The sequence below is a fragment of the Dipodomys merriami genome, unplaced genomic scaffold (genome assembly GCF_024711535.1).
Source record: "Dipodomys merriami isolate MVZ:Mamm:240054 unplaced genomic scaffold, mDipMer1.0.p SCAF_1, whole genome shotgun sequence".
Lineage (NCBI taxonomy): Eukaryota > Metazoa > Chordata > Mammalia > Rodentia > Heteromyidae > Dipodomys > Dipodomys merriami.
In genome coordinates, this window is record NW_027202270.1 from 41,298,102 (window position 1) to 41,312,750 (window position 14,649).

The following is a 14,649-nucleotide window of genomic DNA, read 5'->3' on the forward strand; positions in this document are numbered from 1 at the left end:
ACAGAATGGTGAGACAAAGGACAAGGGGGAACCAATGCAACAGCCATATACACAAGATAATATGTTGGAAATGATCTGTACAACTTGGGGGGGGGGAGTGAGTGGAAGGGAAAAATAGGAGAATAATGAGTAATTTGACAAGAAATGTATTTATCTTACTTATGGAACTATAACCCCTCTATACATCACCTTGACAATTAAAAAAAACAAATAAACAAAAGTAAATAAAAGAGTTGTCATTCAACAAAGTAGTGTATGCATACAATGAAGGGCAACTCTTTTATACAACTAATTTAAAGATAAAAATAAAATTTAAAAAATTAAGCTAGACGAGATCGGGTGCATTCAGGGTGGTATAACCCTTGCTTTCACTGTAATTGATGTTGGTATAATTTGTGGAGGGGAAGGGCAAAAACAAATCATTTAAACAGGAATACAGGTGGATCCATTGCAACAATGAGATGTACAAGTCGTTATGTTGAAAAATGAACTTTACAACTTTGGCAGGGGTGGGGACAGATGGGAAGGGATGGGAAGGGGAAACAAAGGAGGAGGCAACAATGCTTGATAAGAAATGTACTCATGTTTCGACATAACGACTTGTAAATCTCATTGTTGCAATGGCTCTACCTGTATCCCAATTTAAACGATTTGTTTTTGCCTTTTCTTCTCCACAAATTATACCAACATCAAATACTATGAAAGCAGGGGTTATGCCATGGGGAAGGGTCATACAAAGCAACAAAGAAATAATCTTATAAATATGTTATAAACCATAGCAAGAAAGAAAAAACATTTGAGTCCTTATCTTGGGGTTCATTTCACCTAACATCAACTTACCTGACCTTTTCTGCTTGTCTCAGACATATACTTTTATTGCAAATAAGGGAAAGCATGGGACCTACGTTTCTTTGGGCCTGGCTTATTTCACTTACTATATTTTTTTCCAAGTCTTTCCATTTCCTAACAAATGGGGCAATGTCATTCTTTCTGATGGAGGCATAGAATTCCATTGTGTATGTGTGTGTGCATATATATATATATATATATATATATATATATATATATCACATTTTCTTGATCCATTCATCTACTGAGGAGCATCTGGGTTAGTTCCATCTTAGCTTTGGTGGGGGGGATGGGAAGGGTTGGGGAGGGGAAAAAAAAGGAGGAGCTTGCCCATGTAATTGTAACCCCTCTGTACGGTATTTTCACAATAAAAAAAAATTAAGCCAGGCACTTGTGGCTCACACTTGCAATCCTACCCAGGAGACTGAGGTCTAACAATCATGGTTCAAAGCCAGCCTGGGCAGAAAAGTCCCCATGAGACTCTTATCTACAATTAACTGCTCAAAAACCAGAAGTAGTGCTGTGGCTCAAGTGGTAGAGTGCTAGGCTTGAGCACAAAGAGACTCAGAAACAGTGCCCAGCCCCTGAGTTCAAGCCCCACAACTGAAAAAAATTAAAATTAAAAAATAAAATAAAATTTAAAAATGAAAATGTTGAAATAGAGCATTGGATTTGCTTTTTCTCAAGCAGATCTACACTGTCATGATTCATAGACTGCAAGCCAAATTTCATTTCAAATTTATTTATTTGTTTGTTTATTTATACAAGCTCTTACTAGTTAGCTCAGGATGACCTCAAACTGGGATCCTACAGCTTTTCCCTCTCAATCTCTGGAATTACCATCATGTGCCACCTCATCCACCTTTCAAAAAACTTTTTGAGCTATACATTTATTCCTTCATTTATTTTCTCTTAAATTCAGAATAAGGCTAAGAACAAAATAATGTCTGATCTAATGTCAGAAGAACTAAGCATTAAAAATGAGGAACTCACCAATTATTTTGCTTGTTTTTGTGATACTTTTCTTCTTTAAGAAAATATCCAGTGCTGCGAAGTTGGTTCAGTGGTAGACTGCTTACCTTGCATGCATGAGGTCCTGGGTTTGATTCCTCAGCACCACATAAGCAGAAAAAAAAAACGGAAGTGGCCTGTGGCTCAAGTGGTAGAGCTCTAGCTTTGAGCTGAAGAGCTGAGGGACAGTGCCTAAGCCCAGAGTTCAGGCCCCACAACTGACACACACACAAAAAAATCCAGCAGGGTGCTGGTGGCTCACACCTATAATCTTAGTTACTAAGGAGGCTGAGATCTGAGGATTGTGGTTCAAAGCCAGCCTGGGCAGGAAAGTCTATGAGATGTTTATCTCCAATAAATCACCAGAAAGCCGGAAGTAGCACTGTGGCTAGTGCTGAGTGCTAGCCTTGAGCTGAAGAGGTCAGGGACAGCACCCAGGCCCAGAGTTCAAGCCTCCAAACCAACAAAATAGAAAAAGAAAGTATTCAATACATAACATTCCAAACTCAGGCTAAACTGAGACAGTAAAGAATATTCTTAAAGGAATCATGGGCAATTGTATACATAAATATTTGTAGACAGAGAAAAAAGCTATCAAGAATATACCCTTTGATCTTCTTAGGTAAAACTTTATTTCTACTTTGCTCTAAGAATATATGTATGCTAAATGTATGTTTGTTATATGAATGTTTTGGTGTCAATACATGTTTTATTCCTTTCTATAATAATCCATCAAAAAAGCAATCTCTGTTCTCCATCTTGGACATGTAAGGCTTTCTTTTTTCTTTTTTTTAAATAATATTTTATTGTAAAGGGGACGTTCAGAGTGGTTACAATTACATAAGCAAGGTACTGAGTAGATATTTCTTGTCAAACAGTGTTACCCCTTCCCTCGTTTTCTCCCACTTTCCCTCCTCCCTGACTCCCCTCACCCCCAAGTTGTAAAGTTCATTTCCAACATAGTGTCTTGTGAATATCTCTGTTGCATTGATTCACCCTTTGTCCTTTGTCTCACCATTTTGTTATTCTCCTTCCCTTCCCCAAATCAGATAAAGGTATATACAAGACACAGGGTACCAAAATCAAAACCAATAACAACAGGGGATAGCCCAAGGAGGAAAAAAATGAAAGGAAAAAGATATAACTTCACACAGTATATTGAAAAACAAAACAAAAAAACCTTCTTGTTTCCATATCTTAGGGTTCATTTCAATTAGCATCATTTTATATGGTCATATGTACATAGCTATTGAGCTTTTGTGATCCTCTGGTAGGACTATTCTAGACATATACTAATTCTTACAAATGAGGGAAACCATGAAGTCTGTTTCTTTGGGTCTGGCTTACTTTGCCTCGTATTATTTTTCCAACTCTTTCCATTTCTTTATGAATGGGGCAATGTCAGACTTTCTGACGGAAGCATAAATTCCATTGTGTATATATACAACATTTTCTTGATCCATTCATCTACTAAGGGGATCTGAGTTGGTTCCATGTCTTAGCTATGGTAAATAATGCTGCAATGAACATAGTTGTGCTGGTAACTTTAGTGTGGCCTTCTTTGTGATCCTTTGGGTAAATGCCCAGGAGTGGGATTGCTGGATCAAAGGGGGATCTCTATGTTTAGTCTTTTGAGGAACCTCCATACTGCTTTCCAGAGTGGTTGAACCAGTTTATATTCCCACCAAGAGTGTAGTAGAGTTCCCTCTTGGCCGTATTCCACTAGTATCTGTTATTATTTGTTTTCTTGATATGGCCACTATAACTGGGGTGAGTTAGAATCTCAATGTAGTTTTGATTTGCATTTCTTTTATGGCCAGAGATGTTGAATATTTCTCATGTGTCTATTGGCTTTTCTTATTTCCTCTCCAGAGAAGTCTGTTTAATTCTTTAGCCCACTTATTAATGAGGTAGTTATTTCTTTGTTATTGGCAGGGGGGGTGGAGGGATGTTAATTTTTGAGCTCTAGATATATTTTTTATATGAAGCCCTTGTCAGTTGTATAACTAGTGAAGATCTTCTCCCAGTCTGTGGGCTTTCTATTTATCTTGCTAGATATGTCCTTTGATAAGGCCACTTTCTAGTTCCTAAACCTTAAATGTTTTCAAAAGCCTCAGTGAATAAGTCCTGAAATCATTGACAAGGTTTATCTTTTATGTCCCAGCACTTGAATCATGAACTTGAATTTCAGAATAATACAGATAGCTTGATGCATTCAGACAAGTAAAGTTGACTATGAAAAGGAAAATAGAAACAAACTGAATGTAGACAGGCATAAGGACCAAGTGCAAGGCATGTGCCTCAGCAGCAGAACCTCTGACAAGGCTGGAGGGAAGGGCAAAGGTAATGTCCGGATAACAGTTACAGCATCACCACCATGGTGCATATTCACTACAAATAATCAGAAAGCATCAGGCACTTACAGGTCTGCCACATATGCAAATGTGGCCTGACCAATAAAATGAGGTGTGTACTTTGTGCAGGAAGTTCCAACTTCCTAGCACATGAATACTTGGATTACATTGGCCTTTCTGGAAGTACTCTTCAATAAATAATTGAAATCAACTTATTGTTTTAGAAAAAAATCAAACGTTTAGTCACAGAAAGCCTCTGTATTTTATAAAATACCACAAACACAAAACTCTTCCTCTATACCAATAATACCAAATTAGTATTAATAAAAGAGCAAGAACATTAACCTACAAAGAAACTTTCCCAGAGTTCAAAGGAAAAGATAGAAGAAAAATCTGAAACTGGGGATTATAAGGATTTCTCAGAGTCTTGTTTCTTGCTAAGTCTCCATTCTGGCATTATCCAGACACCCAATTACATGATAAAAGCCTAAGATGACCATGTCCATAAGGCCCAAGGAAGCCCTCTAGTTTAATCCATCATCCTCCCAAACACAGACTAGATGGCTGAAAGGTTCTCTCCTCAGTCACCATGGGGATGACCAAATCATACTTCATTGCTTGTTAGTGACAGACCAATGACTAGGAGATCTTGAGAATATTCTCTATATCTCCTCTACCCTTTCACTGAGGAAGGATTGAGAACCCATTACCTCTAGAACAAGGTTGAAAATTGAATTGATCAATAGCAGTTCAATGGATGAATTGCAGCTTCTGAAACAAGTGTTAGAAGAATTGTGAGGCCATACTCAGAATAGACTTAGTAGGAAAAGTGACAGAATCACTTCAGGGTGTTTGCCATGGGACCTGGTAAGAAAAAATTTTTTTTAATTTAATTTTATTTTATTTGTGAACATACTCTACAGAGGAGTTACAATTACATGGGCAGGATAATGCGTACATTTCTTACCAAGCATTGCAGCCTCCTCCTGTGTTTACCCTTCACATCCCTTCCCAGCCTCCCCCCTCCCCCCCAATCCCAATCCTTCTCCTTCCCCCCCCTTCCCCCCCCCCCCCGCACCGACGTTGTAAAGCTCGTTTTAGACATGACAACTTGTACTTCTCATTATTGCAACAGGTCCACCTATATCCTTAAACAACTGGTTTTTCCCCATCTCCTCCACAAGTTATACTGACATCAAATATAGTGAAAGCAGGGGTTATACTGTGGGGGAGGGACATACAAAGCAACAAAGAGATAATCTTATAAATGCATTAGAAACACATGCATGAAAGAAAAAAAACCTTAAAATACACATCTAAGGGTTCATTTTCCTGACAGCACATTATCTGACTTTTTCCGCTTGACTCATAAATATACTAGATATTACAAATAAGGGAAACCATGGGACCTATGTTTCTTTGGGCCTGGCTTACTTCACTTAATATAATTTTTTCCAAGTGAAAATGTTGTTTTGTCTACACCTGCCACACCTGATCCCAAGCAAGTCTGTGTGCTTCCTCATGAACTTGTAGGAAGAAGGATATCAAACAATTTAATCCAGATTCAAGAGTTATCAAGTCGAGTTTGTCATGGTGAAAACAGTTGGTCATTACCTTAGAATCCCTAAGTGTGAGGCTAACATGGCATTTTAAACACACTCCTCCAGTATTTTTATAAGTATAAACATTTAGACTCACCATAAAGTTCCAAAAAGATATATTCAGAAATATTGCCTGGCCTAGATCAGAGTGTGTCTTGAAATCAGCATGCCTTTTTTTTCAGTTTTATAGATGTTGTTTCCTTACATCATCTAAGATTGATCACTTTGAAAGTGCTCAATTTTTACCAACCAACCCTCACCTTAACTCTGATCCTAACCCTTCAGTGCTCCTGCTGTCTGAGAGGAGAGGTCCATGTGTGACTAGATTATTTCCTAGGTCAACACCATTGAGGAAAGTCAGAAAGAATTACTGACTTCCCTGAGGAATTACTAAAGAATGTCGTCCTGTTTTATTTAATATACAATTATGTGGTATATTTGGAATGAGAGCAAAGGACACAATAACTTTGTGGTATATTTCTATGCAAAAACCTGTTATCCTAGCCCAGGCTCAAGTGAAAATGCATCAGCCTATACCAGCCATGTAGAACCAAGGCATCTGAGAGGGGATACATTGACAATCTAGTTTTCTACTTAACGACTTTCCCATGTTACCTCCCAACATTTCATTATGCTATCTTGTGTTAGAATACACCTTAGGGATTTTTGTTGTTGTTGTTGTTGTTTTGTGTTTTTTTTCTTTTTTGGCGGAGGGTGGAAGCATTACTGGAATTTGAACTTAGAGCTTGCTAATCAAGTGTTCTCGACATTTGAGACATACCCTCAGCTCCTTATTTTTCCAATGGGATCTCATACTTCACATCTATGTCAAGCCTCAGATTGTGATCCTCCTACCTACACATCACACAGAACCTTCCTCTGTATTCTCCACATTGTGGTTTTATTCATTTCTTTACTTATTTACTGATTTGTTTATATTTATCTTTAAGTGGTACAAAGAAGTTTTAGTTCAATATGATAAGACTTTTTCTCTCCCTCCCACTTCCTATCATTATATGGTAATACACTGTTAATCTTGGAGTAAATCCTTGTGTGGCTATATACATTCATTCTGTAATTCATACAGTTTGTGGAGTAGCAGCATCCTGTACTCATGCATTAGAAAAAAAGCTGTCCAAGGGAAAAGAAGCTGGGCTCTGTTGAAAGATAATGCAATAAAATATGCTTCTGGAAGGGAAATTTCAAACCTCAAAGCTTCATATGCACAATAACAATAGGGCCTGCTTAGCATTTTGGCTAATTTGGCTGGCTCTCTGATTCCTGGTGTGGACGCCTTCTATGCCGCTGTGCTGTGCCAGCATTCATTAGGTATAATACGCTGCCTAACATCTTTGCAGGGCTTGGAAGACCTCCTTAAGGACTTCAGGGCAAATACACATGAAGGAAGACTTTCCAAGAGGAAAACTTTCTTCCTGGAATTCTTAGTGGTTTGCCCTCAGTGCTCTTTGAAATGGTAGCACCTTACCTTATATTCTCCTCATGCCATCCCCTTATTCCCAGCTCAGAGCCTCATTTTTATAAATCAGCATTTCTCAGTTTTTATGGTGAGCTGTGAAGGGAAAGCTAGATGTTCTCCCATGTGTTTAGGACTCTGAACTGCAGGAGAAAGTAGAAGAAAGGTTAAACAAGCACTTAAGAAACATTTAACCAGCTGACAATGTAGCTTAGTGGTAGAGCACTTGCCTAGTGTGTGTCAGTTCGATACATAGCACTGGAAAGCAATTAGCTAACGTATGCACGCACGCGTGCTCACACACACACACACACATCTCTTTGTAAGATATTTTTTCTTTTGACTTTTTTCTCATCATTACATACTTCTTATTCTATAATCTTTCCCCAATTCAGTTTCGGGTTGTGCATTCAATTTTATTTTATATCATTTTATAAATGTCTTCCTGACAGAAATTGTGATCAGCTAGGACATACATTTCAGAACTTTTCATTCATACCCTGGATGGTCTTAATATAAATTCTAAATGAGTAATGCTTGGGCTATTTACCAGTCACCACACCACATAATATGGGGTACATTTGAAGGAATTGGGTTAGGACTAACAGAATTATCTCCAGTTTACAGCCCACTACCTATTTATATGTCAAAAGTGTTGCTAATAGTGGAAGCAAAGAAAATGGAATATCTCAGATACAGAAAAGTAGATAACACCATCCATACTAGGAGAGCATTGGACCAATGATTGTAGATTTTCAGATCTCTAAGCAAGACCATTTCTATTGCAAGTCTGTGCATCAATCTGCACTGATATGACAATCAAACATATGTTAAGTTGAATTCCCTATGTTTTGATTCAACATTCACCAAGCCACCTCTGACAACAACTCAGTTTCTTAAAGGGGAAAAGAAATTGCATTTCTCCTAAACTAGAAATAGATTCACACTGGAGATAGACACATTTTCACTGCCAATAAAATCGGCAAATTTTCTTTATGATTTTTATACATCAATCATGTGCAGTTAGTTACCATGAACTCAGATCTGATAGAGGAATCTACTCTATCAAAATTTTAAGCCTGTGGAAATGAGATTCAGTCTCAAGGCCATAAAAATCCACCCAACTAGCGAATGCCATATTGTGAGATCCCTTGGAAGCCAAACATTCCCTGGCAGACATATATTCCCCTTATATCATTTTGCAAGGTCCTAAGTTCTCCTAGCCCTAGTTACTTTTCTGAAATTCAGCAACTCAGGAAAATATCTGGCAACATTTGGCTATTCACAACATTGTTGAATAAAATCTTCCCTGGACTTATAGATCAATTGCTGGGTGAGCAAGCATTCCTCAGCTACTACCAATGTAGCCTGGATGTGTTAAACATGTTTCACAACCTTAGGCCAATGGCAGCAGCTTTCCATTCCCCATTTGTTCTGTGGCTCCCATAAATGAATGACTTCTGTCATATCTCCTTGTCCTACAGTAAGCCACGATTAAACTCCTGATGCCACTCCTTCAGTTCATTGACTGAGATAGGATTGTCCATTTTTCAAAATAAATAATGCTATGTATTTCTCAAACTTGTGTGTTTTTTTGACATGGCTAGAGGGGAAAAAAGCCTGTAAAATTACAGCTAAGCACCACTACTGACACATGATCAACTACTTGACCAGTGACCCAACATATCACATCTTATGTAAAAATAGTGTCTCTGGCTGTCTTCAGATCATGCATGAAGCCAGAAGACTCCCCTTTAAAGAAGACATATGAATAAATATGCTGTCCACCAGTCATACCCATTTTGTCTGCTTCAAATAAGTATTGTTTCCCATCAGGGAACTCAAGACAACCATCAGCATTTAATATCATTTCAGGAACTTTTTCATTTCAGAATTCTCAAGCTCTGGCAATGCTTGGTATTTAACTGGCATTTAATTCAATAGTTCTTGCTCAAATTAATCAAATTATCCATTGTTTTACATTTTAATTGGTAAATTATTCTAATGAATAAGTTCTCTATTCCCAGTTTTGTGTTTTGCCCCTATATTCCTGATGTTTCCCTTTGCCTCTAAAACGTTTCTCAAATCACCTTCATGCCATAACCTTTTGCCTTGATTTTCTTCCTTGGAAACAATGAGGTTTGAACTCAGAGCTTGCTCAGCATGCCTTTTTGGCTGCTATTCTACCACTTGAGCCTTGCCTACATCCTCACTTTTGGTAGTGATTTTGGTGATGGAGTCTATCCCATTTTTCTCCCTAGACTAGCTTTGAACCATAATCCTCCAGATCTCAGCCCCTGGTTAGCTAGGATTATAGGCATAAACCATCAGCACCTGGCTAACTTTATGCTTTTCTTACTCTCTCAGGGACATATGATAGAAGCCATAATAACCAGAAATGTAAAAACCATCAAAGTAGCAAAACTAAAAATGTTCCCCTAGAAAACAGATCAGTGTAAGATCCTAAATGGTAGAATAGACTGTGTCTCACACACAATATATACTATATTGTATATTTTCTCTTAGTCAAATATAATAGTAACAAAAATGGTCATGTATTTGTGTAGTGCCTCATGGAAGAACTTTCACAAACATTCTCCATTCTGTCCTTTTGAAGAATATATCCCCAGACTGAGCATAGCTTCTGAAAGGAATTCTAGTACTCAATAGGAATCTTGCTTTGGTATCAAACCTATTTGTTCCTCATACTGTTTGTCTGTACTCAAATAGCAAGTATCATTTCATCACGGCTCCATTGGGTGTTAGTTATCTACCACCTTTCTTTCTCAGCCTTGACAATTACATTTTTTATATAGCTTCTATGTTTATGCTTGTGTCATTGGTTTACATTTCAGAATAGAGAACAAATGGCTGAGCAAAAAGTAAAATTAGAACTCATCATGATTTCCTGTCATGAATAAATTTCAGAAGATGTGTGTGTCAATGCTTCATTACACTCATGTGTTTGCTTAAGTACATGCACAAGCTTTCTAGCCCAACACTACACTACAATATAGCTCAGCTGTTTCTAGAATTTCTAAAACTACAAATGTACTTGTTCTACTCTGAGTAAATCTTCCTTTCAAAGTAATTGTCCCAGAGGGGAACAAAAAAATATTTCCTGATATGGAATCTAGAGTTCCAGAAAAAGTGATCAAACCCAGTGTCATCTTTATAAACCAATTACATTTGTTCTTGTCCCTTCCCTATCTTGAGTTCCAGTCACATTTTTGACAGTTTTGCTCAGATTTCCAAATTAGTAATTCATGTTATATTTATCTTCATATAGCAGCCAACAAATACTGTCCCTATTTAACTTGTCTCTGATGCACCAAATGTCTGTCCAGAGTTTCCATCTGAATCTCAAGAAAGGCAACCTAAACAAAGGAGGAGGCTGCAATGCTTGGTAAGAAATGTACGCATTATCCTGACCATGCAATTGTAACCCCTCTGTACAGGATGTTCACAAATAAAATAAAATAAAATTTAAAAAAAAAAAAAGAAAGGCAACCTAACTTCCTCTGACTAACTTTTTTTTTCTTTTCCTACGTAAGAAATGCAGATGGAAACCTGTTTCCATCAAAACCATCAAAACAAAATATTCAGTCCTAACAAGATTAAGATCATACTGTTAGCTATGGAAAAGTATGTACACATAATAATCAATTATTCAAGCGACACAGAAGAATCTTTATCTCAATACAGAAAAGGCCAAGTTGCAAACCTATATTGTATGAAGTACAGAAACCTATTATCAGGTTTTTTTCAATGTTTATATTTAAACTAAAGTCCTCTTTTTCTCCAAAGTTACTATTTGACCAAGAACACAGTCAATGGTATCTTTGATCCAGGAAAATTTGATGTTTAATTTATGTCCCAGCCACTATCACATGCAACTCCTTGAATCCTAACAGTAATGCTATGGTCCAGCATTTCATTTTACAGATAAAAAAATTATGGCTCAGAATGTTTAAGTCACATAGCCACTGCTCAAAATAATTGGCAAAGCACTTGAACTCTGACATAGTCTAATTCTAGGGCCAGCACTCTTGGCCATTGTCTACATGTCTCCTCACTCTTTCTTAGCACTTACATCACAATTGTTTCTATTGACAACTTATTGGCTGTGTCCTCTGATTGCTTGTCTAAACTAATAAACTCAGTAATCAATAAGGTGTGCCAGGGGACCCTAAGAACTCACAGAGGTTAATAGCTGAGAGAGTTCCTTTGGCAATGTCAACTTTAAAAAAAAAAAAAAAAAAAGAAGGGAAAAAAAAGGCTGTTATCTTTTGTTCTCTTACTTTCCTGTACCATAAAGTCCACAATTGATTAAATCTCCCTATATGGATTGAACTTTTGAAGCTGAACTAGTTGGTACTGAATTCCAACTTACAACTAAATACACTTAACTGCATTTTGTTTTCAGCACTCTGAGGAGCAATTGTGATAGTTTTGGTCTTCATCTCCATACAGATGTGTGGATTGAGATTGATGAAAATTAAATGTGAAATGTGTAAATATTTGGGTATGAAGGAGAATAAGTACAGTATACACAATCCATTCATGTGGCTAGAGAACTTAAGACTTTTATTAGCTTCTGAAGTTAAAAACTACTTAATATCCCCGTCTTTTTTCCTGTGGGTAGTATTTATACTTGAAAGTGGAAGTTGAAATGAAGCATTGTTTCAGAGATCACCCAAATTAGCCTGACCTGAAAAATCCTAAAATTCTATTTCAAAATTTGATTTGTCTAAATTTTAAATAACTAGCCTTAACCTTATGTCCCTCATTCTGAGCTGTAACCACTGTTTGGTGTTTATAGAAAACAGCTCTAAGTTAATGAAAGAGAATATATACCATTAAAAATCTATATGCCGATTAGATTTATAGAGCATAATTCAATAATTTTTTATAAAGCAATAAAAACACTTGCCAACGCTAATGAAAAACAACCATATGTTTTGGTTTTAATAATGAAAATGTTTTATAAATAAGCTCCAATTATGGTCCATATTATTTAAAACGCATTGAATCTTTTCCTTTCCCAAGTATGTTTTTTCTCTATTTTTTGAGGCACCCCTAATAATTTACATATAAATTTATAACACTTCCAAATTTATTATTTTTAACCACAAGAAAGTCATTCAGTTTTTCCTCTTTTAGTTTCCAATATCTTTCAAAAGATATTTATCAAGTTAGATGATGAATGTATCAATTATGAAAATGTTTTAGTCTCATAAGAAGTACTTTTAAGCCACGGACTCCAAAGCAACTTGAATCATGAGCAAAGATTATGTCTATCAAATTGAGGGAAAGATTCATTTTGCAAATTAATGTGCCCATCTAGATTATATGAAAATAAAAGTTTTAATGTCTTTTATGTATCCTCATATCTCTTATTTGTAGGTATAAAATCTGCCAGATTCTTTCTGGAAAGCAATTTGGTAGTATTAAGAGCCTTAAAAAGATTCTTACACTTTGACCCAAAGGCTACTGTAAGGACATAATCTCTGAGACTTACCAAAATTTCATATATATATATATATGTATATATATATATATATACATATATATATATATATCAACAGCTATTTTTCTAATTTAAATTTTATTGTAAAAGTGATGTACAGAGGGGTTACAGCTACATAAGTAAGGTAATGAGTACATTTTTAACAGTGTTACCCTTCCCTCATTTTCTCCCACTTTTTCCCCTCCCAACCTCCCTCTCCCCCCAAGTTGTAAAGTTCATTTCCAACATACCGTCTAGTGAGTATCACTGCTGCATTGGTTCACCTTTTGTCCCACCGTTTCTGTGAATTCCCCTTCCCTCCCCCAAATCAGATAAACTTATATACAAGATAAAGGGTGTAGAAATCAAATACAGTGACAAACAAGAATAACCAAAAAAATTTGGAACACTCATGAATTTGCGTGTCATCCTTGTGTAGGGGCCATGCTAATCCTCTCTGAATCATTCTGATTTTAGTGTATGTGCTGCCAAAGCAAGCAACGACATTTCTTTATAAGTTTATTACAGTGCTATTTATGATAATGAGAAGTTAGAAATACTATCATTGTCTAACAACTAGGCTTGGTTATGCGACTTAAATTCAGTCTATCTGATGGCAATTGTACAGACATTCAAGTATAAGTTTGTTGTTGTTGCTGCTGCTGCTGTTGTTGTTGTAGTTGTTCTGCCAGTTGTAGGGCCTGAACCCTGGGCACTTTCCCTCAGCTCTTCAGCTCAAGGCTAGCACTCTACCACTTGAGCCAGAGCACCACTTCTGGCTTTTTCTGCTTATGTAGTGCTGAGGAATCGAACCCAGGGCCTCATGCATGCAAGTCAAGCACTCTACCACTGAGCCCCCTTCCCAGCCCTAAAGTATAAATTTTAAAGAGTACTCAATCATATGGAGAATAATAACATTGTTTTCTAAAAGATAAAATTACAATATGCTAATTTTTGGCAGTTTACAGAAATTAGAGCTATAGTCTCCATGTTGCAAATGGACAAGAATTGAACACAAGAATGGAAGGAAGCATAGTAGACTATTAACCTGATTTTCTGAATGCTATTATTATGAAAGATTAAAAATTCTTCTATTTTACACTTTGTATACTGAACATTATTGTTTCATAATATGCAAGATTTTATCAAAATAATACTGCAAAGCATAATATTTAGATAAATTGTATTGGGAAAAAGTCATTTACTAAAATATAGAGTTATTTATATGCAAGTAAAAAAGTCATCTCGAAAATATTCTGAAATGGAAAGAGTGTTGGAAGGGGTGACATTGATCAAGATGCACTGTACTCATAAACTGACATGTTGAATGAAAACTCCTTTGCATGACTACTTTAAAGATAATAAGAAAATATTTTATGCAATCTAGTTCAATTTTTATTAAATATATGTATGAATTCTCATTAAAAAGTTGAAAGGATATACAAAATATAAAAAAGAATTATCTTGAAGTTGTGATAACATAAAATATTTTATATTACCTAATGATTCATATTGTCTTTAGATAACTTTTCAATTGTACACTCTTATCTGTGAGATTTTTGCATGTCCACATATATATTTTACTAGTATTTGTGTCTTATTGTACCATTAACTTAAACACATTGTAATTACACACAAAAATGATAGTCTTATATGAAATGCAAGTGAATTTCTTGTTTAAACTTGGGTGCCATCCCTAATATTTGTAAGCAAGTATCCCAAAATCCAATAAAATCTGAGATGTGAAATCTTTCAGATTAAAGGATAAAAGGAAAAAATTAAGAGAACAAGATTTAAAATAGAAATGGAAATTCTTAAGTACTTTCTAGTTCCAACAGATTGTCTTAGAAT

At 36.1% G+C, this 14,649-nt stretch overlaps 1 non-coding gene across 1 annotated transcript; it reads right to left on the minus strand.

Moving 5' to 3' along the window:
- Positions 1–13,192: 13,192 nt before the first annotated feature.
- LOC138834760 (U6 spliceosomal RNA) lies at positions 13,193–13,295 on the minus strand. Its single transcript, XR_011374253.1, has one exon. It is a non-coding gene; the product is annotated as a U6 spliceosomal RNA (small nuclear RNA).
- Positions 13,296–14,649: the final 1,354 nt, after the last annotated feature.